The sequence below is a fragment of the Sander lucioperca genome, chromosome 3 (assembly GCF_008315115.2).
Source record: "Sander lucioperca isolate FBNREF2018 chromosome 3, SLUC_FBN_1.2, whole genome shotgun sequence".
Classification (NCBI taxonomy): Eukaryota; Metazoa; Chordata; class Actinopteri; order Perciformes; family Percidae; genus Sander; species Sander lucioperca.
The window spans coordinates 39387005-39411606 of NC_050175.1; the positions used below are offsets into that span (position 1 = coordinate 39387005).

Consider the following 24602-nt stretch of genomic DNA (forward strand, 5'->3'; position numbering starts at 1 on the left):
GTGTGTGTGCTGCTGTGCGTCCCTGTGTGTGTAACAAGCATAGTGTGCACGCTGTGCACGAGTCTAGGAGCATTTTACTAATGCTCTGTTAAAATAACAATGAAATGCTGCGTTATTGACTTTAGACCAGGTTTTTGTTGCACCTGAACACACCTCCCTGTAAGACCAGCACGCCCAGAATGCACCTGAACACACCTCCCTGTAAGACCAGCACGCCCAGAATGCACCTGAACACACCACACCTCCCTGTAAGACCAGCACGCCCAGAATGCCCCTGAACACACCTCCCTGTAAGACCAGCACGCCCATGGGCCACAGATCGGCGCATTTGCTATTTAAACGACGTGGGCGCTGGACGGTTGCTTTGCGTCCGGTGCAGGATAAGTTGTAAGCTGTAAACGTAACGCAATAACTGACATGATAAGCCAAAGTCAAGTAAAGAAGAAGGAAGTTAGGAGAGAAGGAATCGGGTAATAATTCTCTGCACGTTTTATTTAAGATATTGATTAGAGCAGCTTTAATCGACAAAAGAGAACAATGTGTATCAAACACCAAAAGCATCTGTTCCCAATCTACGATATCAGGGCTATTCATAATACCCATCCCTACCCACCGCTAGAATAAACATCGGCATATAACCACAAACAGAAAGAGCATCTACATACACACACACGGTTGGAACAGCTGTGACTTCTTTGACACTCTGCTGCTGCTGCTTCCTGTCACTCTTACTTCCCACCCTGGAAGATATCCTGAATGCTTTGCCATTTGGCAGATGAAATGCATCATTCATGGGATTATTTGGCTCTCTTCCAGCGGTGGAAGAAGTATTCAGATCCTTCACTAATACCACACTGTAAAAACAATACTCTGTTACAAGTACAAGTCATGCATTGAGAATGTTACTTCAGTAAAAGTCTGTAAGTATCATCAGGAAAATGTAGTTAAAGTATTAAAAGTAAAGAAGTCTCCTCCCATTGTAGAAAGTGTAAAGGATCCTACCAGTTGTGTGTTTAGTGTGCAGTATTCTTAATGTGTAAAGTAACTAGTAACTAAAGATGAAAACAGATGAATGTAGTGGAGTAAAAAGTACAATATTTCTCTCTGAAATGTAGCGGAGTAGAAGTAGAAAGTGGCATGAAAAGACAAGTAAAGTGCAAGTACCTCAACATTTGGACTTGAGTACAGTACTGGAGTACATGTACTTAGTTACATTCCAGTACTGCTCTCTTCCTCTCTACATTGTAATCAAGACAAGAGCTCCCAAGGAAAGAAACTGTAGGAAATAGTTTAAAACTCTCTTTCCGTCTCCCTCCCATGTCCGTCTTCCTAATAAGATTTGAGCACCAGACCTCGGAGGAGCTCGCGCTGCCGCGGCTGACTCCACACTTAACCCGTCCAGGAAGCGTAAAATCTGATTTAGGAAATGAGAAATTCCATTTTAACATCCGCTCGGAAATCCTCCAAGTGTGCTATTGGAATTCCTGACGAGTCGGCCTCACCCTTCACCTGGAGCCCTTTATGTTAATGTTAGTGGGGGGTGGGTGGGGGGGCAGTGGCGTGCGGCGGAGAGGCACCGCAGCGTGGCGGCTGTGAGGAGGAGAACAACCACGACCGATACAGCATGTTTCAGGCCGATGGGGATTATTTAAAAGGGGGCACCAGCTGAAGATCAGTTTACATGCCATGTGGAGTACTACTACTACCACCATAGGCGCCGATTTATGTTTTCCTCAGTGGGTGCTCAGGGGCGCACGCCCTTTAAACAAAGAAAAGTAGGCATAGTCAAAAAATGTTTGCAATGTTACATTTCAGAACCTTCTTCAGCCACTTCTCACAAATACAGAGAGGACTGGAGATGAACACGTAACCGCGATCAGCTTCGTGGGAAATTAAGAATCAATTCCACCGGTCTAGTAGCCTAGACACACTATGACAGACGCTCCACTTAGCACCAACTGCAACGTTTAATTTTAAATGAATGCAGCCTACTGGCAGTCTGGCACACGTGGGTGCTCAGTATTTTCCGTGGGTGCTCGAGCTCCGGAGTACCCACGGTAGGGCTGAACGATATGGACAAAATTTCATATCTCGATATTCATGCCAGATATCTCGATATCGATACCCAGTGTTTCTCTCGTTGTCATACACTCTTCGTGCAGCACATGATGTTGTTTCAGGTGGTGAAACATGTTTGTTGTGCTACCTCGCTTCGTCGCAATTTTCGCCAAGCACGACTTGCACAACACCTCGCTCTGGTTGACATCATCCTTTCTAAATCCAAAATACCTCCAAATAATAGATGATTTATGTTTTGGCACAAAATTAGTTTCTGCATCGCCACCAGCCGCATTATCTTCCGCACTCATGTTACTTTTCTTTCGTTTCGATTTCCCCGCTGTGAATGTCCTGTGTGTGTGCGTCAGTCTCCGTCTCCCTCACTCCTGCCCTTCTATGTTTGTCATTGGCTGGCTTCAGCTGTCGATCCACATGAATTAAGCTTTGTGGTTGGCTGGCCGTAATGGTGCGTTCAAGGGCAATCGTAAAAGTGATTATGGTGACTGCCAGAGCTGTACATGCAGGGCGTGCGCGGAGGAAAATCTATCGTTTATATCGTTACTTTTTCGATATTAATATCTTGAATGTTCATATCTAGATATAGATACGATAACGGTATATCGTTCAGCCCTAACCCACGGTATCGGCGCCTATAACTACTACTACTACTACTACTACTCAGGCTGTTCTCATGAACCATTCGTACTAGGGCTGTCAGGATTAATTTTTCTTAATCGCATGCTGCCATTTATTAATTTATTTTCACTTCACTCGGCTTCGCGTCGTGCCTAACGGGCTACTATTTTGACCCTTTGCCGCACCGTTACTTATCATCAAGCTGCCATACTTCCCTGTAACACGGGGGTCTCAAACTCAATTTACCAGGGTGCCGTTCGAGGTAGAGTGTGGGTCAGGCTGGGCCGCATCAAGTATTCAACAAAAGTATTCTTTGTTTGCTTTCTTAAATAAATCTTGTTGACTCAATAGACATTTTTTAAGATTGGCGGCCCGGTTCTTTCTCTCATCTCCCTGGTATGTTGTATACTCCTCAGCATGTCTAGTTGAGTAATGACGTCTGATGTTATATTCCTTGTACACCGCAACTTTCTCTGTGCGTATGAGACATGTAGGGGTGCTCCTGTGCTCGATAACAAAATATTCCGTCTCCCACTTTCACTGAAATTGCCTGAGCTCGTTGCCAACCTTTCTCTTCACGGCACGTTTTGAGAGAGACGTGACTGGAACTGGGTGAAGGCAGATATTTTCCGTCACTCTGGAACACGTTTCAACCAAGTGACTAACGTTGATACTTCCCCAGGTACTTCACGGTTGGCTAGCTTGACTACCGTTGACAACAAACGCCGCAGTCACGAGACTAGCTATGGTAGCCCGTAAGTGATAAAAAAATAAAAGCGCGGCACACGCAACGACTCAGCAAAAAGGTGTGTTCCAGAACAACGCGCGAGCTGCACTGACGCTAAACTTTGATGTCAAGTTGGGGGGCCACAAAATATCATCCTGCGGGCCTCAGTTGGCCCCCGGGCCGCGAGTTTGAGACCCCTGCTGTAACACATCCTGCTGCTGCAGGCTGCAGCAGGATGGAGAAAGACGGCAGCAATAACTCTTAATGGAGCTTTTTATTTTCCAAAACTCCCGGACGGCTCAGAAGTCGAAAGTCATGTGCACATTGTGTAAAGCTCAACTAAAATATCACCGAAGCACGTCAAGCTTGAGCTACCATCTACGAGCTAAGCATAGTACAGTTAACGTGACTGGAGAGTGCTACTAGTTGCCGACCTGTTGATGAAACCAAATCCTAAAAAATGACTACAGCTCTTGCGAAAAGGGTGGCAACTAACTGCAGACCTGTCAGCATCGTAGAGGACTCAGGTCTTAAAGACGTACTACGGTTGGCATGTTCTGACCTGTCCCGTTGCTGTCGAGGGGGACAGTAGTTTCACGCATACACAGCCTGTACCACACGGAGAAAGCAGCCACACTGCAAACGCTGTCTCATTAAGCGGCGATCACTGGGTGTCAGTGAGTTACTGCACACTATATTGACTCCAGATTCAAATGTGTGACTAGATTCACACATTTTCTTTTATTTACAGTAAATAAATAAATAATAAACAAATAGAAATCTTAAAGTCAACTTCATAAAGTCACTTTCTTTGCATTCATTTGATGAGAGAGAGAGAGAGAGAGAGAGAGAGAGAGACAGGTCGGACTCGAACCCTGGACCTCTGCGTCGAGGCATAAACCTTTATGTACTGTATATGTGCGCCTGCTCTACCCACTGAACCAACCCGGCCACGTATTTCTACGAACCGGTCACAAAGCCATCCTTCTCCTCTATCTATCTGTCTCTCTCTCTGTCTCTCTCTCTCTGTCTCTGTCTCTCTCTCTCTGTCTCTGTCTCTCTGTCTCTCTCTCTGTCAATCTCTGTCTCACTGTCTCTCTCTCTCTCTCTCTCGCTGTCTCTCTCTCTCTCTGTCTCTCTCTCTCTCTGTCTCTCTCTCTCTCTCTCTCTCTGTCTCTCTCTCTCTCTCTCTCTCTGTCTCTCTCTCTCTGTCAATCTCTGTCTCACTGTCTCTCTCTGTCTCTCTGTCTCTCTCTCTGTCTCTCTCTCTCTCTCTCTGTCTCTCTCTCTGTCAATCTCTGTCTCACTGTCTCTCTCTCTTTCTGTCTCTCTGTCTCTCTCTCTGTCTCTCTCTCTCTCAGTGAGGAGATGTTTTTTACAGTGTGTTCAGGGGACAGGCAGCTAGCAGATAGTGCGGAGATGTTTGCTGCATGTGACAAAAAATGTTGTAGCCTAAAAAACGTGTGACATCGCTTAGAGCACCTTTTTAAAGGACACCTTTCTTACATAATGTATTAGAAGAATCTTGAATTTGCTTGCTAACAGTCCAAAAACCTTGTGATATTAAATTCACTGTAACATTTAACAAAGAAAATGGTCACGCTTGAGAAGCTGGAACCAGAGAGTGTTGAAAAGGTGTAGTTAGAAAACAAAAGCAATCCCATTCCTGAGCATGGTGTGACTCATTCTGCAGAGTATCCGAGCGAATAATTACAGAGCTGTTTGTATACGTGTGATTACACTTTACAATCGATGGTCATTGTGATCGGTCCGTGATGCTGTGTGTCCCGTTAGCGTGGGCGGCAGATGGCTGCGTTTTGTAATTAATCATAGGAAGAGGAGGAGCGGGTGGAGGAGGCAGTAGAAAAGAAATAAAATATAAAAAATGAGACAAAAGAGAGGGGAAAAACAGCAGATGTTACACTATTATTCTGCAGAAAATAACCGAGGAGGTTCAGATGTTTGCATGATGTTATAGCATATTTTTATTTGTGAAAACGAAAATCCACAACCCTAAATTTCATCAGTCTATATCTAAAGAAATAACAGGATTTAGTTTCACTCTGATAATTATACTCATTCAGGAATATTACTGTTTAAAACATGTTGTTGAAATACTTTTCTTCTCTGGCAACAGTGCTGAAGCCAATATGGTCTCCTTTGAAATTTCAATTTTTGGCCTGTGTGTGTTGCCATCCACTGCCCATTTTGACACCCAGGTTGCCAGATATAAAACAAAAAAAATCTCTTTGGGCGCCTGGGTAGCTCACCTGGTAGAGTGCGCGCCCATGTGTAGAGGTTTATCATAGACCGTATATATAATGGACCACCAGATCCCGTGTCTCTGGACGGAGACCAGTGAAGGATATTAGAAGATCTTTTCCGGTGATGGCTGAGCGTTACTGAGCAGCCTCCAACTGAGCTTGAAGACGTAGATGTGACGTGAGCAACCTGTCTGAAAGTTGGAAGTCTTCTGGTAGCTGTGCCAAGAGAAATCTCAATCATTCCCAATCTAGCAGAGACGGAGAGCGTAGGTATATGTAAGGAGATAACATAGACACAGGCTAATTATTGATCACTAAAATGATAGTTAACATTAGTAATTAAACTTAAACAGCTAATGGAAGTCCAAACTGCCTGAGAGCTTCTCCTGTACTATACGGTAATTCCTCTACTATGAGACAGTAAGTCTCGTGGTTATGACCCAATCGTTAGCCTATTTTTACAAAAACGTCTGCTACGGAGCCATAACGTGAGGTACAAGGTAATGGAGCCTTTTATACATTGTCGTGTTTCTTTAGAAATAAACAACGGACAAATAGAGTCTTTAAACTCTTCAGATAGAAAAAGTTATTCTCTGTCAAAGTGACGTCAAAATGAATGGCAGTCAATGGGATGCTAACGGGAGCTGATGGCTTGGTAGCATCAAAATGGCGCCATAGGAGGTTCGGGTTGTGAGGAGAAGCTTACCCCCTTGAGGTTAACTCCTCAGCGCAGTGGCCGCAAGTTCGGCTCCGCCTGCAGCACTGTGCTGCATGTCGTTCCCTCTCTCTTCCCTTTCATGTCTCCAGCTGTCCTACATAAATAGAGGCCTAAAATGGCCAAAAAATTATAAAAAAATTCATTCCCTGGTTCTGTTCAGCGGCCGTAACCGTAAAAGTTTAGCCGACAAACGAAGGCTGTGACCTGGGTACAGAGTACAGGGTATGGGTACAGAGAACCGCTAGGTCACTGTCTTTTTAGCGGTCGTAGCAGTTACGTTTAGCCGAAAAAAGGTGACTGTCTGCCGTGTACATAGTAGGGATCGACCAATACAGTTTTTTTGCAAGGCCAATGATACAGATTATGAGTACCGTATTTTCCGGACTATAAGTCGCACTTTTTTTCATACTTTGGCTGGTCCTGCGACTTATAGTCAGGTGCGACTTATATATCAAAATATATATAATTTAACATGTTTTTAAATGTTATTTCATGCTGAAAACATTACCATCTACAGCTGCGAGAGGCGCTCTTGGCTTGTGACAACTATATGCTGCTCCTAAAGACAACTGAGAAAGAAAAGAAACTGCAGGTGACTGCAGGTAGTAAAATACGCAGCCGAAAACGGTAATCGAGCAGCAGAAAGAAAGTTTGGAGTGAGAGAGAAACTTGCGAGAGACTGGCGAAAAGGTGACTCTTACTGCAATGAAGGAAACAAAGAAAGCTAGTCGGCTAATCGCGGGCTGTAGCCCGTATCGGGGCCGTATTTAGTTCAGATAGAGCCTGTATCGGGTCCAGATAGAGCCCGTATCGGGGCTGTATTTAGTCCAGATAGAGCCCGTATCGGGGCTGTATTTAGTCCAGATAGAGCCCGTATCAGGGCCATATTTAGTCCAGATAGAGCCCGTATCAGGGCTGTATTTAGTCCAGATAGAGCCTGTATCAGGGCTGTATTTAGTCCGTATCAGGGCCGTATTTAGTCCAGATAGAGCCCGTATCAGGGCCGTATTTAGTCCAGATAGAGCCCGTATCAGGGCCATATTTAGTCCAGATAGGGCCCGTATCAGGGCCATATTTAGTCCAGATAGAGCCCGTATCAGGGCCATATTTAGTCCAGATAGAGCCCGTATCAGGGCCGTATTTAGTCCAGATAGAGCCCTTATCAGGGCCATATTTAGTCCAGATAGAGCCCGTATCAGGGCCATATTTAGTCCAGATAGAGCCCGTATCAGGGCCATATTTAGTCCAGATAGAGCCCGTATCAGGGCCGTATTTAGTCCAGATAGAGCCCGTATCAGGGCCATATTTAGTTCAATGTGTTATGTGTCACTATTTTTGGTAGCCTACTGTACTTAAATGGCAGGTATGTAGTTTATTTTCTTCATCCATTGAAGCCTCTGTGTTTACAGGCTCGTGGTGATGCACAATGTCCTATAGGTGCCAAAAAGAATGTATGTTTGGTACTGCCAATTTGTTTAGTTTTGTCACGGTTCATGTGTGCAATAAACATTACACTTCGTGAGAAAAGAATCGTGGCAGAGAATCGTGATATCAATTCTAAGCTAAAGAAATCGTGATTCATATTTTTCCCCGAATCGTGCAGGCCTAACTGTGGCGTCCGGCGACTTTCCCGTGCAGAAACCCGAGTGAAGATAATGACCTGTTCTGAAGAGTCCATCGTGTATTTTTAATCCTGCTAAGCTAACTGTCGTCTGGCTGTTGCTTCATAGTCACAGTGCAGACGTCAGTCCAAATCTCTGCAAGAAATCAAATAAGCATTTCCCCAAATCTCGAAACTATTCCTTCAAACGAGCAGATTGATTTAAGACTTTTTTTGTACTAAAACTTATATTTTTTTACTGTCCAAATGTCTTCATTCAATTCAAATAGAACAACGACCCTATCACTTTCTGTTTTTTTTTTTAATCCTACTCTCTTTATTCTTCTTTCTTTCAACTTCTTGTTTTTTTTTTAAAACCTTCTTCCTGACGACCTACAGTAGTGTTTGAACTTCAGTTTGACTCCGTCTCCGCTCTGGTGTTTAATCAGCTTCCTGCTCTGCGTAACAGCCAAGTGGACCTGACCATTAAAATATGGCTGATCAATATTTCAAAGCTACGTACTGTATAATATTAATGTCACACGCTCTGCTGAGTGAGCCCTAAAGTACTCTGCAGCTCATACAGCTGAAAGTATAAAACTATTATTAAACCGTAAATTTTTGTCATTTCCATTTATTTTATCCTTTCAGAGTTCTTCCTCCTCTTCTAATGAAACACATACAAGTTTGGACTTGTACCCCCACAGCGCTGCGAAATAAGTTCTGGCTACACCACAGATGCATTCTGGGATAGGAGAAAAAAAAACATCCAATATTAAATGACGTTAACTGTTGACATAATACAGTAACGTGAGCTATTTAAATTAGCTGATACATGGTTAAACCTCATTGGCTCTTACCAGTGTATCTCCGTGTGTACTTCATCCACAACAATCCCACCAATCAGCCCCAAAACCTCCCAGTTAGAGAGGAAATGACCTAAACATATTCTTTATAAATCTTTACAATCATTCCCTTAAAGAACCGAGCAGGTCTGACTTGTTGCACCGTCCAAATGTTCTTCAAAATTTGATATTTTCAGCGTGTAGCTCGCTAGCTCGAAGGTTGTTGTTTCCCGAAGAGAACGGAGTTAGAGAACGGCAACACAGAGAGAGAGAGAGGAAGGGGAGGGACATCACGCGCTGGGTGTCAGGCTTTATCCTGGAAATGTACTTCCGTTGATCCAGACTAGGGAATGACTGAAGGAACTATATATTTGTGAGACATCAGAGAGCAGGGCTGTAGTACTCGAGTCCGGTCTTGGACTCGAGACGGTTTTTCTATGGTCTCGGACTTGTCTCGGGCTCGCTGGTATTTTGGACTTGTCTCGGTCTCTGCCATTGGTCTTGCCAAATATGGCTTTTGGTCTCGACTGAGTCCAGGTGTCTTTATTATTTTTATAATAATATTGGAGAGAAAGTTAAACACTGGCCACCTGATAACCAATCACACACTAGATTATCTTCTCACGCCCCCTGCATCTGCGTGCTAACAGTATTGCCATTAATTTTCATTGATTCACAGACATTATTTTTTTTCTGTCCTGTTGTCTTGACTCGGACTCCGGGGCGATTATCGGCCGTTGGACAGTCTGGCGAGGTCGGTGACTCCAGTCTGTTCCGTGCCGTCGTCCGTCGGAGGAGCCGTCGGCCTTCATTTTGGCCGACCTGACATGTTCAGTCAGAGACAGGGCAGTCAGAGACAGGGCAGTCGGGACTCACCAGGAAACGGCGAGCGGGATGAGCCGCTCAAAATCTGACAAATCTTTTAAACTGACCTTTGTTGATCTGAAATGAAGACAGATTCAGCAACTGCACGGCCTATTTCTCTCTAAAATGTTTTCAGAAACACGTTTCGGTGAACTATTTTAGTCCAATATGAGATCGTATTCTCAACGAGCCGCCATGACAGTCTGGCTGTGAATTTCCGGAGAAACCAGACCCACGTGACGCGTTCGTCCAATCAGCTGCCGGTTTTCATTTTTGGGCGACAATACAGATTAGCGCCGCCTGCTGTTATGGAGACGTATTACGTCTCGTCTCTTCGGTGTGTTCTGAGGAACTTTTTGGACCAACTCGGGGAGACTGATCAGTCACACTGGCTTTTCTGCTGTCTGGTTGGTGTGTAACTGCCTTTAGGACTCGGTCTTGTCTTGGTCTCGACTAGTCCTGGTCTTGGACTCGACAAAGGTGGTCTTGACTACAGCCCTATCGGAGAGTATTGAGCGACATTGTTCTGCACTTGATGGGATTTGTTGACGCTGAATGCCGGCCTCTTAACCACTTTTTACTTTTTTTATATTAGAACATATCTCCCTTTTATTTGATCTGATCCTGTTTTAATTGCTGACCCATCTCCGAGCACCACGCAGCAGGGTGGCAGGCTGATTCATAATCAGCTAAATTAACAAGTATTATGTGCTGATTATGCCCATGGCTGCGTTCTCCTCCTCCTCCTCCTCCTCCTCCTCTCTTGTTTTCCTCCATCCCTCTCGCTGCTGCTCTGCTTTCCCCCTCGTGCTAATGGTTTTTCCATTAACCCCACCTGACGGCTGTGTGGGTAATCACAGATTTATTTACGGCCCGTGGCCGGCCGCACACAATGAGAAATAACGTGTTCGACCAGGCAGAAAGAGACATTAGCCTGCCGGGCCTTTCAACAAATTCAAACACACTTTGACTTTCCTCTTTAATGGAAACTGTTGCCAGAAGGATTCACTGTGGCGTCCAGGACAGTCTCTACACGTCCTCGTTGCTGCTGCATGTCCAGTTTTACTCTGACTACGGTCGGGCTACACCACAGATGCATTCTGGGATAGGAGAAAAAAACTCTCTGTTTTGTTTGCATTTCTTTAAAGGAACACGCCGACTTATTGGGACTTTAGCTTATTCACCGTAACCCCCAGAGTTAGATAAGTCCATACATACCCTTCTCATCTCTGTGCGTGTTGTGGCTGTCTGACGGCTCCACCGGTAGCTTAGCCTAGCACAGATCATGCAGGTGAATGGTTCCAGTAATCCTACTGCTCCCAATAAGTGACAAAATAACGCCAACATGTTCCTATTTACATGTTGTGATTTGTAGAGTCACAGCGTGTACAAAAAACAACGTAACATGAGACACAGCCATCTTCTAACGGTAAACAAACCGGGAACTATATTCTCAGGCGGAAGAATATAGTACTTGGGCGGAATGATTTGCTTTGCAGCAAGCCTGTCTGAGAATATAGTTCCCGGTTTGTTTACCGTTAGAAGATGGCTGTGTCTCATGTTACGTTGTTTTTTGTACACGCTGTGACTCTACAAATCACAACATGTAAATAGGAACATGTTGGCGTTATTTTGTCACTTATTGGGAGCAGTAGGATTACTGGAACCATTCACCTGCATGATCTGTGCTAGGCTAAGCTACCGGTGGAGCCATCAGACAGCGTTACAACACGCACTGAGATGAGAAGGGTATGTATGGACTTATCTAACTCTGGGGGATACGGGGAATAAGACAAAGTCCCAATAAGTCAGCGTGTTCCTTTAAACCAATCACAGTCGTCTTGGGCGGCGCTGAGCTCCGGACGCAGCGACGGTGGCTCTGCAGAATAGAAGGAACTTGTTTCGGTGGAACATTTGCACCCCGCAAAAGAAAACTCCTCATACAATATTGTCTGCCTGTGTTCATAAAATGTCGATGCTGTTGGCTTTAGAGTAGGGCTGTCAAACAATTACATTTTCTTAATCGCGATTAATCGTTGAATTTCTATAGTTAATTGCGATTAATCGCTCAATCGTTTTATCACATGATTAAAATTCTATTATTTTGCGTTTCAGAACAGTTTTTAAGTCCATATTAACAATGGAAAACCATTCTTACCAGTGGATCTTGATTGGGAATCAAATGAATGCAAAGAAAGTTACTTTATGAACTTGATTTTAAGATTTGTATTTGTTTATTATATATTTAATCTAGTCACACATTTGAATTTAACAACAACTTTGAATGCACCACGAGGCTGTAAATTACCAGTTTCATTGAACGCACCGTCTGTGTTTTTCCGACAACAGCAGCTGCAGATTGTTACATCCCGCTGTTGAATCCTCTACAGTGAAATACAGTCACACTTTACACTGTTTAGCGTTAGCTGTCAGCACTGTAACCATGTTTAATCCAGCTACTAGCTAGCGGTAGGCTAACGTTAGCTGTTGTTGAGTATAGTGTTAACTAGCTAGCGGTAGGCTAACGTTAGCTGTTGTTGAGTATAGTGTTAACTAGCTAGCGGTAGGCTAACGTTAGCTGTTGAGTATAGTGTTAACTAGCTAGCGGTAGGCTAACGTTAGCTGCTGTTGAATATAGTGTTAACTAGCTAGCGGTAGGCTAATGTTAGCTGCTGTCGAGTATAGTGTTAACTAGCTAGCGGTAGGCTAACGTTAGCTGCTGTTGAGTATAGTGTTAACTAGCTAGCGGTAGGCTAACGTTAGCTGCTGTTGAATATACTGTTAACTAGCTAGCGGTAGGCTAATGTTAGCTGCTGTCGAGTATAGTGTTAACTAGCTAGCGGTAGGCTAACGTTAGCTGCTGTTGAGTATAGTGTTAACTAGCTAGCGGTAGGCTAACGTTAGCTGCTGTTGAATATAGTGTTAACTAGCTAGCGGTAGGCTAACGTTAGCTGCTGTCGAGTATAGTGTTAACTAGCTAGCGGTAGGCTAACGTTAGCTGCTGTTGAGTATAGTGTTAACTAGCTAGCGGTAGGCTAACGTTAGCTGCTGTTGAATATAGTGTTAACTAGCTAGCGGTAGGCTAATGTTAGCTGCTGTCGAGTATAGTGTTAACTAGCTAGCGGTAGGCTAACGTTAGCTGCTGTTGAGTATAGTGTTAACTAGCTAGCGGTAGGCTAACGTTAGCTGCTGTTGAATATAGTGTTAACTAGCTAGCGGTAGGCTAACGTTAGCTGCTGTCGAGTATAGTGTTAACTAGCTAGCGGTAGGCTAACGTTAGCTGCTGTTGAGTATAGTGTTAACTAGCTAGCGGTAGGCTAACGTTAGCTGCTGTTGAATATAGTGTTAACTAGCTAGCGGTAGGCTAATGTTAGCTGCTGTCGAGTATAGTGTTAACTAGCTAGCGGTAGGCTAACGTTAGCTGCTGTTGAGTATAGTGTTAACTAGCTAGTGGTAGGCTAATGTTAGCTGCTGTTGAGTATAGTGTTAACTAGCTAGAGGTAGGCTATCGTTAGCTGCTGTTGAGTATAGTGTTAACTAGCTAGAGGTAGGCTATCGTTAGCTGCTGTTGAGTATAGTGTTAACTAGCGTCATGTGCAGCAATGTTTCTGTTGCCTGTAACCAAGGGGGTAAGCTTCTCCTCGGACCCCGTAGCTCCTATGGCGCCATTTTGATGCTAATAAGCCATCAGCTCCCGTTAGCATCCCATTGACTGCCATTCATTTTGGCGTCACTTTGACAGAGAATAACTTTACATCTGAAGAGTTTAAAGACTCTATTTGTCCGTTGTTTATTTCTAAAGAAACACGACAATGTATAAAAGGCTCCATTACCTTGTACCTCACGTTATGGCTCCGTAGCAGACGTTTTTATAAAAATAGGCTAACGATTGGGTCATAACCACGAGACTTACTGTCTCATAGTAGAGGAATTACCGTATAGTACAGGAGAAGCTCTCAGGCAGTTTGGACTTCCATTAGCTGTTTAAGTTTAGTTACTAATGTTAACTATCATTTTAGTGATCAATAATTAGCCTGTGTCTATGTTATCTCCTTACATATACCTACGCTCTCCGTCTCTGCTAGATTGGGAATGATTGAGATTTCTCTTGGCACAGCTACCAGAAGACTTCCAACTTTCAGACAGGTTGCTCACGTCACATCTACGTCTTCAAGCTCAGTTGGAGGCTGCTCAGTAACGCTCAGCCATCACCGGGAAAGATCTTCTAATATCCTTCACTGGTCTCCGTCCAGAGACACGGGATCTGGTGGTCCATTTTATATATGTCAATGCCTGTAACGTCTGTTTCAGAGCATCAGAGAGAAGAGCAGACATATCAGTGGCACCAGAATGAGGCACCGAAATCCGCGTTGCTATTCCTGCAGCAGCAGGAAGTGTTACGAGGAAGTACGGCAAAATAGTCGCCTGTTAGGCACGACGCAAAGCCGAGTGAAGTGAAAATAAATTAATAAATGGCGGCATGCGATTAAAAAAAATTACCGCATTATGCTCGGCCCTTAATCGCATCGCGATTAACGCGTTAATGCTGACAGCCCTACTTTAGAAGTTTGTTTTTATCCTGAAAAAAGAGAGGCTAAAAAGCGATCAAAAACTTCCAGAATCAGGGACGTATTTGCCAACTTCTCCAGTCTGTTGATTTCATTTAAAGTACAATGAAATATTATTTTCAGAAGATAAATATGTCGGCTGTGTCTACACGTGTCTCCTGCGTCTGATCCCCTCCATGTGAGGCAACTGATGTGTGTGTTTAGCGTGTGTGTAGCTTGTCTTTCTCAACATTTCTCCCTGAACCCAATCCAGAGCCCAGACAGCGACAGCAGGCCGGCGTGCTCCGCTAATAATCCCTCCCAAGCTCTGGTTGATTTCAGGTCATTATCCGTTCGCTGTGTTTGTTCTGCTGAGAGCTGTTTGTCCAGCACCGAGGATTAAACCCTAACAAGTGAGAGAGGGAAACTCTGCCGTTACAGGATTTCACTTCATCGCCGCTTTTTACTGCATACATTTTGATTTCCTCCGTGTAGTTAAAATGTCTTCCCGATGGGAGTTTTTATCGTCCTTTAATCAATCAGGAGCTTGTGTAAAGAGCGTTTTTGTGATATTATTATTTTTTTTTTTTTTTTAAGAGAGAATGATGGGACCTTGGGAGGAAAGCCAAAAAGATTAAAATAAAATATTAAAATTCTTCTTTTGTAGCTCTGAGTGGTTTGATGGGCGACTTTTATGTCTGTATTTCAGCTTCAGAGAGATTTCAGTTTTACATAAAAAGTATCTTTTAAAGAAGGAGGAGTGAAGTTTAAATCCCCGGCTGCTTCCTCGTCCACGCAGCCGACCAATCACAGCATGGGGGGGGGAGGTGAATGTCTGGTTTGGTAAAGTTAGAGCAACACCTTCTCACACTCATCTCGTAAAAGTAAAAAAAAGTGACCGTGCTTGGTCGGGACTATTGCCGTCCCTTTTGACGCAGTTATGTTAAGGAAAGGGTCGTGGGTGGGCGTACGGTTCTGTGACACGCGGGAGGAAAGAAAAAAGCGACTATAGCAAGCGTGACCAGCGGGACGTGAACCCCTCTCTCCTGGTGAAAGTCCTGTGTTTGACTCATCCACCCCCCCAACCAACCTCCTTACATACTACTCTCTAAATCCTCTCTAACTGCTGCTCTCCCCGGTGCGTTACACGAACACGCTGAAAGACGCCTTTTTTGTTGCATCAGACGCTGACAGCCACTGTCCAAACGTCCTTATTTTACGAGTTCGGAATAAGAACGGGTTGGTTAGAGAAAGGGTCGAGTAGAGTTGGGTAATGAAGTCTGTACTTTTTTGGGTACCGACCGAATTACGTCGGTACTACCGAGGAGCGATTCACGCTAAATCAAACGGTGCCACATTTTGGTACCTGAAAGCAAGTAAGTGCAAGCTGATCTGTCCTCTCTGCATGTTGACAGAGCGCACGCACGCACGCAGAGTTTCTATGATTGAACCCGTGTGTGTTAGTGTGTGTTAGTGTGTGGAAGGTGTGTGATGAAACCCCAGCAGCAGCAGCAGCAGCAGGATAGATCCTGACCTGCGTTCTGTCGTGATGTGCAGCAGAGCTGCTGCAGCGGCATCGCCTTCAGCTCGGAGCTGCGTGTGGGAGTCCAGCTCTGATTTAGACCGTGCTGCTTTTCTCTCTCTGCTCTCCTGTTTCTGTGGAGTCTGAAAGGCTCTCTCTGTGTGTGTGTCTGTGTGTGTGTGTGTGTGTGTGTGTGTGTGTGTGTGTGTGTGTGTGTGTTTTAAAAGGAAAGGCCGTGTGTGTGTGTGTGTGTGTTATGATTAGACTTGTGTGTGTGTCTGTGTGTGTGTGTGTGTGTGTGTGTGTGTGTGTGTTATTTTGAGAGGTGTGTGTGTGTTTTAAAAGGGAAGGCCATGTTTGTTTGTGTGTGTGTGTGTGTGTGTTTGTGTGTGTGTGTTATTTTTGAGAGGTGTCTGTTTGTGTGTGTCTGTGTGTGTTATGATGAGAGGTGTGTGTGTGTGTGTGTGTGTGTGTGTGTGTGTGTGTGTGTGTGTGGTCAGTACTGGATGAAATAAAACCCCTGCTGAAGGAGAGCTCTGAGTCGGGGATTTAGAAATATTTTGACCTCATTCTAAAGAGTAAAACTGCAGGTGTACATAACGCTGCGTTAAGAAGAGGGGTGTCGGGGGTGTTTTGTTGCTAATGGCCCGTGTCCAGCATGTGGTTCTCAACAGCGGCCTCGCATTAAGACGGCCTGAGCGGGAGGCAGCGAGAAGCGCTGGAGGAGGAAGTATTCAGGTCCTTTTACTTCAGTAAAATACTAGTATGAAGTAAGTGAAGTTTATTTGTATAGCACTTATCACAGACAGAGGCACAAAGAGCTTCACTGGCCAGACAAATGAATACATTATAACATTATAGTAAAACACACAAAGTGGTTAAACAAACGCCTGAGTAAAAAGATGCTTTTTAAAGAGGTCAGCAGAGGCAGCCACTCTTAACCAGTCCCTCCAGAAAAACGTGATTATGTGATCTCATAATTCAATGCATAATCAGCCAAAATTGCATAAATTGCAGATTTCCGCGCAAAATATGCGGGGCTTGCATGATTTCATAATCCCTGCATTTTCGTTGCAAACAAGTCACACATATCTTAGCAGAAAGTGGAAAAATGTTGCCATGATATACACATTAATGATTTTTGCAGATTTCCGCGCAAAATATGCGGGGCTTGCATGATTTCATAATCCCTGCATTTTCGTTGCAAAAAAGTCACACATATATCTTAGCAGAAAGTTGAAAAATGTTGCCATGATATACACATTTAATGATGATTATTTATCAAAAATCTCATTGTGTAAATATTTTTTTTGTAACAATAGTCAACCCTACAATATCGCCGCAATAGCCAGTCCCTCCAGAAAAACGTGATTATGTGATCTCATAATTCAATGCACAATCAGCCGGGGCTTGCATGATTCCATAATCCCCGCATTTTCGTTGCAAAAAAGTCACATATATCTTATAGGGCTGTCCTCGACTAAAGAAATTCTTAGTCGACTAACACTTATATGATTTTGTCGATTAATGGATTAGTTGATGTAATCGACAGAGCTGTGCTCTTTGACAGGTGGTTAAGACTAGAAAAGCACAATATAAATGTAGTTAATTAACCATCTGTAAAACTGAGTTTCTCCACAATTAATCCTGCAAAAGCACCACTTTAAATCTTGTGTTTACCAGAAATGTGCTCATAAGTTTCTTGGAAATGAGTAATTAAGCATGAATAAGCATAAAAAATGACTCATCAACTAAAGAAATCTTAGTCGACTAAGACCAAAACGACCGATTAGTCGACTAATCGACTAAGAGGTGGCAGCCCTAATATCTTAGCAGAAAGTTGAGAAATGTTGCGTTTACTTCACACAAGAGCAGCCATTTTCCCCTGTTGCCATGGGAACGTTATGAAGTGACGTAATTACGCGACGTGAACATCATCGAAAAGCTGCAAACCCCGCGATGAAGCCACGATGAAACCGCAATTTCATCGCATAAAATTGCATAAATATCCCACATATTCCATCGCATTTTTTAAGAAAACGTGACGCATAATCAAGGATTTTTGCCCACAACAATCACAAAAAAACTCTGTGTTTGAAATGCTCGCCCACACGTCTTCCCTGGCATCATGTCAAGGATAGTTGACGGATCCATTTTGTAAAAGACTCAACACTCTACTTCATATTCCAGGCCTATAGGTGGCGCTGTTTCTGCTGCAGAAATCCACCAAAAACGGAGAAGAAGAGGCAGAGCGTGCACATAAAGCTTGCGCGCCGTATGTCGGTACACGATCCGTTCTGCCTGCACGATCCGTTCTGCACATGCGCAAGATAATACTGTTTTACCGAGGATACGACCTGCACGATCTGTTCCACGCTAGCCTATGGCTAGCCTCCACCGGGAAGCTAACGTTAGTTTAGCTAACAGCTAATTCGGCTAACCGCTAGCTGACAGCTAGATTCAGTCTAAAATAACGTTAACTCAAACGTAATGGGAAAAGCAGCTACAGCTAAATTAAGACTTCACAGTAATAACAATAAAGACAAGTATTGAGTGATTGTATTTTAAATGAGCACAAGTAAAGTAGAACTGACGTAACAGCTGTTATATATGTTAGGTGTTTGTTATATATGTCAACGTTTATTTTCAAGTTTTATTTTGAGGGTCTTTTAAAGTTATTACATGCTGTCTCAGCTAGCAGTTAGCCGAATGAGCCGTTAGCTAAACTAACGTTAGCTTGCCTGTGGAGGCTAATGGCAGCCTGCTACAATCAGCTAGCGGTTAGCCGAATTAGCTGTTAGCTAAACTAACGTTAGCTTGCCTGTGGAGGCTATTGGCAGCCTGCTACAATCAGCTAGCGGTTAGCCGAATTAGCTGTTAGCTAAACTAACGTTAGCTTGCCTGTGGAGGCTAACGGCAGACTGCTACAATCAGCTAGCGGTTAGCCGAATTAGCTGTTAGCTAAACTAACGTTAGCTTGCCTGTGGAGGCTAACGGCAGACTGCTACAATCAGCTAGCGGTTAGCCGAATTAGCTGTTAGCTAAACTAACGTTAGCTTGGCTGTCGACCGGAATCGTGGAACAGATCGTGCAGTGTCGTAAATCCTCGTACAACAGCACATGCGCGAACATTTTGCGCATGTGCAGAACGGATCGTGTACCGACAGCGTATACAAACAGACAGTATATTTCGCCCTAGTAACCCTAATAGGCTCACTATCTTCTCCAGCAGGAACACAAGCATGTAGTCCGCCATTGTTGTTGTTGCCGTGAGACGTCGTCGAGGGATAAGAGATCAAAGGCTAGAGGTCGAGGGGTGTGGTGATGACATCATCGATACGCAAGTATGCGGCTTGGCCGTCGAAACGAAGCCGCAAGGGCGCCGTTTTTGAATTTTTTTTTTCACACTGGGACCAGGTTTCAAAAAAGTGCGTTTACAGTATTCGTTTGGACGATCAGCCAAAACGATGCAAAACGTGTGCGTTCGCACCAAGAAGCGTTTCCGTGTGGATGGTCCCTTACCCTGCAGTCACGTTAGCTACAAGAGAGAGCGACAAAGCGACAGGCTGCCGTTCATTTTCAACGGGAGTGGCCGTTTGCCAACGACAAGACGGGGACGAAGTAGACAAGAAGTCTATTTTATGCAAATGCTGAGCGATGCGACAAAGCGACAGCCAATCGGCGTGAAGGCAGCGTGACGTATGTACGTTGGTTGCTCGAGAAAATCATTCTAGATGGCGGAAACCAAAGAATTTCTAATAAGGGAAGAAGTTCCACTCTCTCGTTACTTCCGGCTTCTGAACTGGTTGCAGTTCCACCAGAGTTCCATATAGGGGGCGCTCACAGGCCAGTGCAGAATGAATGGGACTCTATGGAGCTATACCCCTCAAAATCCACTTTTCTCAGGATATAATTTTTTGTCTAGTAATTTGAATGTTGCATTTGAAAGGGGAGGCTAAGAAAATACACACTGCTGGGTGTTAGATTTTTTTAAAGTGGCTTTTTTGTTCTAAAAAGCCTTTTAAAATGTCAATGATGTCATACACATATACGGCCAGAGATTCTGCTTTACGGCGAGCTCTGAGTCACTTCCTTTGTTCTCTCGAGGCATCAACAACACAGCTGACAGGTCAGACTCTCCCTGTCAACACACGGGCTAGAAAGAGGTCTGCTAATGTTTTAAAGACCACGCCGAAATATTGGCTCTGGCATTCTGGTTCGGCTTCGGATGCCATCAAGCGGGATCTCCGATCGTAATCTGTCCTTCGTTAGCAGAATGCTAGCGTGTTATGGGCAACAACGACTCAACCTGTAACAAATCAAAAGGGCATAAGTACTCGTTCATTCAACTTTCGACCTATAATCCATGTTGAACTTGCAAAAACTACAATCAAATCTGAGATTTCTCATTGACAATCAGGCGAAAGAGACAAATTTAGCCGTCTAGCTCCATAGGGTCCCATTCATTTTGCTCTGGACCGTGATCACCCCCAGTGGAACTCTGGTGGAACTGCAACCAAAGTAGGTACAATGGGGCTTAATAGGGAGTGGAACGGCTTTCCGTAGACGGGCTTTGGCGGAAACGCTTCAGGACGTCGTATTTCTGTACATATCTGATATGTTTTGGCATTTTATCTGATATATTTTGTTACTTCTATCGAGAAATAAATACTTTTAAATCTAAAAACGTCATTTTTGTGACTTGACAATACCTCTGAAGTGACTTTTAAGACGTGCTTGAAGGTAGCACCGGAGAATTTCTGTTTACTGTTGCCAAGCAAGCAGGAGTAGGGCACGCCCAGGAGCGCCCAAGAGGGTATGCTTCGCTTCAGAGCTTAAACCTCCTATGGCGCCATTTTGATGCTACCAAGCCATCACCTCCCGTTAGCATCCCATTGACTGCCATTCATTTTGACGTCACTTTGACAGAGAATAACTTTACATCTGAAGAGTTTAAAGACTCTATTTGTCCGTTGTTTATTTCTAAAGAATGTATAAAAGGCTCCATTACCTTGTACCTCACGTTATGGCTCCGTAGCAGACGTTTTTATAAAAATAGGCTAACGATTGGGTCATAACCACGAGACTTACTGTCTCATAGTAGAGGAATTACCGTATAGTACAGGAGAAGCTCTCAGGCAGTTTGGACTTCCATTAGCTGTTTAAGTTTAGTTACTAATGTTAACTATCATTTTAGTGATCAATAATTAGCCTGTGTCTATGTTATCTCCTTACATATACCTACGCTCTCCGTCTCTGCTAGATTGGGAATGATTGAGATTTCTCTTGGCACAGCTACCAGAAGACTTCCAACTTTCAGACAGGTTGCTCACGTCACATCTACGTCTTCAAGCTCAGATGGAGGCTGCTCAGTAACGCTCAGCCATCACCGGGAAAGATCTTCTAATATCCTTCACTGGTCTCCGTCCAGAGACACGGGATCTGGTGGTCCATTATATATACTGTCTATGGGAGTGCCCATCAAGCGAGTGTGTGTCGCTCTCTTTTGTAGCTAATGTCACTGTAGGGTTAGTCTTCAGCTTAGTGCGGGGAACAGCCGGTAAGTCCTGATCAGAGGGAACTCAAAGACAATGTAGGCCGGTGCCTGGCCGTTGATGGCTCTGTATGTGATTACAAGGATCTTGACCTGGATCCTGAATCCAACAGGCAGCCAGTGTAAAGAGGCCAGGATAGCAGCAGCAGCATTGTGGACCAATTGGAAACAATCTACACATGATTTACTGAGGCAAGTAAAAAGAGAAATACAGTCATCCAGACGCGAGGAAACAAAGGCTCGTATAATCATTTCTAACTCAGCGTAGGATGCAACACGCCTGAGTTGTCTCCTAATATCACACTGTAGAAATACAAGTACAACTCCTGCATTGAAAATGTGACTATTAAGTATAAGTCTGTAAAGTATCAGGAAAGTGTGTGTGTGTGTCTGTGTGTGTGTGCGTGTTTTACTATATTCGTGGGGTCCAAAAACCGGGGAATACAATATACTTGTGGGGTCCCGACAGCCTTGTGGGGCCCAAAATGCTGGACCCCACAAGGTTAAAGGTCTGTTTGAGGGTTAAGACTTGGTTTTAGGTGTGTGTGTGTGTGTGTGTGTGTGTGTGTGTGTGTGTGTGTGTGTGTGTGTGTGTGTGTGTGTGTGTGGCGGCGTGCTGCTGTTGTTTGTGTGCTAACGGCCCTCTGATGGCTGCAACATCCAGATTGGCTGTACTTAAGTACAGGACTTAAGTGAATGTACTTAGTGACTGCCTGTGGGGGGGGAGGGGGGGGGCATGCCTGGGGTGGGGGGGGGGGGGGGGTTATGAATGGAGGATCAAGGAGGGGTGGGGTTAAGGTGTTTAAGCCGCGGGGGGTGTTGGCTCTCTCCAGGCCGGCTCTTTTGTCCTCGCCGTCGGCCTCTTGGTATTCAGATCAGCTGATATCGGGGGACCGTGTGAGAATCTGTTGGCCGTGTGGCTTCCTCAGAAGGATCTGTGTTTCTCTGGATGACGGAGCTGTTGGTAACTCCGACGGACGCGACCACGTTTCTCTCCTGAGCCTTTTGGGTAAGATGTTAAACCCGAACTTTCCCTCATTCGGCCAGTTATCTTTGACGAGCCAGTCAGAGACGCTGAGAAAGATCCGGTCCTGGCTTGAAATATTCAATTCTCCAATGAAAATCTTTGTTTGAGTAATCTCATATTGACTCATCAATTCTAGAAATCTATCTTTTAATAAATGTCTTTTCACTATGGATGTATAAGTCAAATTTGACCCATTTTCAACATTTTTTTATATCAGAAATATGGGATTCTTTCAACCAAATTGCCCAGAAATAACGTGGATGTGTGCATGTAAGTTGTATGGAACCCATACAACATTCTTTGCAGGTAATATTAATGATTACTTCCATTGAATTTGGGGTATTTTATTCAATTTTAAAAACATTTTTTAAACATTTGAAAAAAAAAAAGAAATTAAATGGGTTTTAAAACAGTATCCAGTCTGTAACTCTCTCAACATCCTCTGATCTTAACTATCCATCAAATAATTCATAATTTTAGCTTTTTTTTAACCCAAATATTAAGTATAATGTAATTTAAATGAAGTTTATTGAATTAATTTTTTAAAAAAAGTGTCAGAAAAGTGAATAAAACGTCGGAAAAAGCGCTCCAAAAAAGTGAATTTTCAACATTGACCCAGAAGGACAACATGGTGGATGGTCAGTTCTTAATGTAAACATTGACCTGAATTATGCATTATAAAAAAAGAAAAGAAAAATGTGTGAGCGTTGCTTCTTGCTTGAAGAGTTTACAGCAGAAGTTCCCTGAGAATCTCTTTTATATTCAAGATAAACTGGCATTGCAACGGACATCTTTCTAACCTAATTATTATATATTAAGTCAGAAATGTAATCGTATCAGGAGCTTCAGTGAATCGGAATCAAACTGCATGGAGCATCCAAGTAGAGCTGGGCGATATGGAAAAAATCTAATATCATGATATTGTTTAGTATCAGTCAGTCCTTCCAGAAAAATGCGGAGTTTTTTTGTGATTGTTGTGGGCAAAAATCCTTGATTATGCGGCACGTTTTCTTAAAAAATGCGATGGAATATGCGGGATATTTATGCAATGTTATGCGATGAAATTGCGGTTTCATCAAAAACAGGGGAAAATGGCTGCTCTTGTGTGAAGTAAACGCAACATTTTTCTACTTTCTGCTAAGATATATGTGTGACTTTTTTGCAACGAAAATGCGGGGATTATGAAATCATGCAAGCCCCGCATATTTTGCGTGGAAATCGGCAATTTATGCGGCGAACGTGCGGCGTATTTGAAAAAATGTGGCCCCCAAATAAATATGCAGACTTTGGCTGATTATGCGTTGAATTATGCGATCGCATAATCACGTTTTTCTGGAGGGACTGGATATTGCAGTTATATTGTAGGGTTGACTATTGTTGTTACAAAAAAATATTTACACAATGAGATTTTTGATAAATAATCATCATTAATGTGGATATAATGTCTAAGTGGGTAAAGGCAAATAATATAACAGCTACAACAGTCTGGTAAGTTCAGAAAATGACATAACTTTACTGCCATATAGACACTAATGCCATATTACGATATCCAAAATCTAAGACAATATCCAGTCTCATATCACGATATCAGAATCAGAATCAGAAATACTTTAATAATCCCAGGGGGAATTATTTTTTGTTACCACTCAGGTATACAACAACATAGCTGGAGCTGGAACAGGCAGCATGCAGCTTTCGCGCATGCGCACTTAAAACTCTCCCTTAACTCTCGCAGGGACAGATACAGCATGACATGCAGGAGAGGAGACTATCAGACTATCCTCATAAAGAATAAGAACAGTGTGGGAACAGGAAAAAACACCTCAGCATGTAAGCACACAAACAGTACATTTGCACTGGGGCTGAACGATTAATTGCATTTGCGATAATATCGCGATATGTTAAAACGCGATTTCCTAATCGCAAAGGCTGCGATTTGGTCACGTGACTCGCGGGAGCAAATCAGTCTGCACTCCGCAGAGAAAGCATCAACTAGCACGCTAACGCTACGTCGTACCTTGAGCTGATTTCTGTCATTCAAACAACTCTGAGTTGTAGTTTAAAACTTTTACAGCCATTTTAATAAAATGAAGGGTTTTATTCTGGTTCGAGTCCATACGTGCAGTTAATGGATACAGACACACAGAACTGAAGGCTCGGTTGGCAACAATTAGCTCTGATTAGCGGTTAGCTCCGGTTAGCGGTTAGCTCCGGTTAGCTCCGTTATAAAGATATGAGTG

At 43.6% G+C, this 24602-nt stretch overlaps 1 long non-coding RNA gene across 1 annotated transcript; it reads left to right on the top strand.

Annotated features, from left to right (window-relative positions):
- Positions 1-5229: 5229 nt before the first annotated feature.
- Positions 5230-19496, top strand: LOC118494751. The gene is made up of 3 exons (XR_004896924.1): positions 5230-5240; positions 9644-9648; positions 19404-19496. It is a non-coding gene; the product is annotated as an uncharacterized LOC118494751 (long non-coding RNA).
- Positions 19497-24602: the final 5106 nt, after the last annotated feature.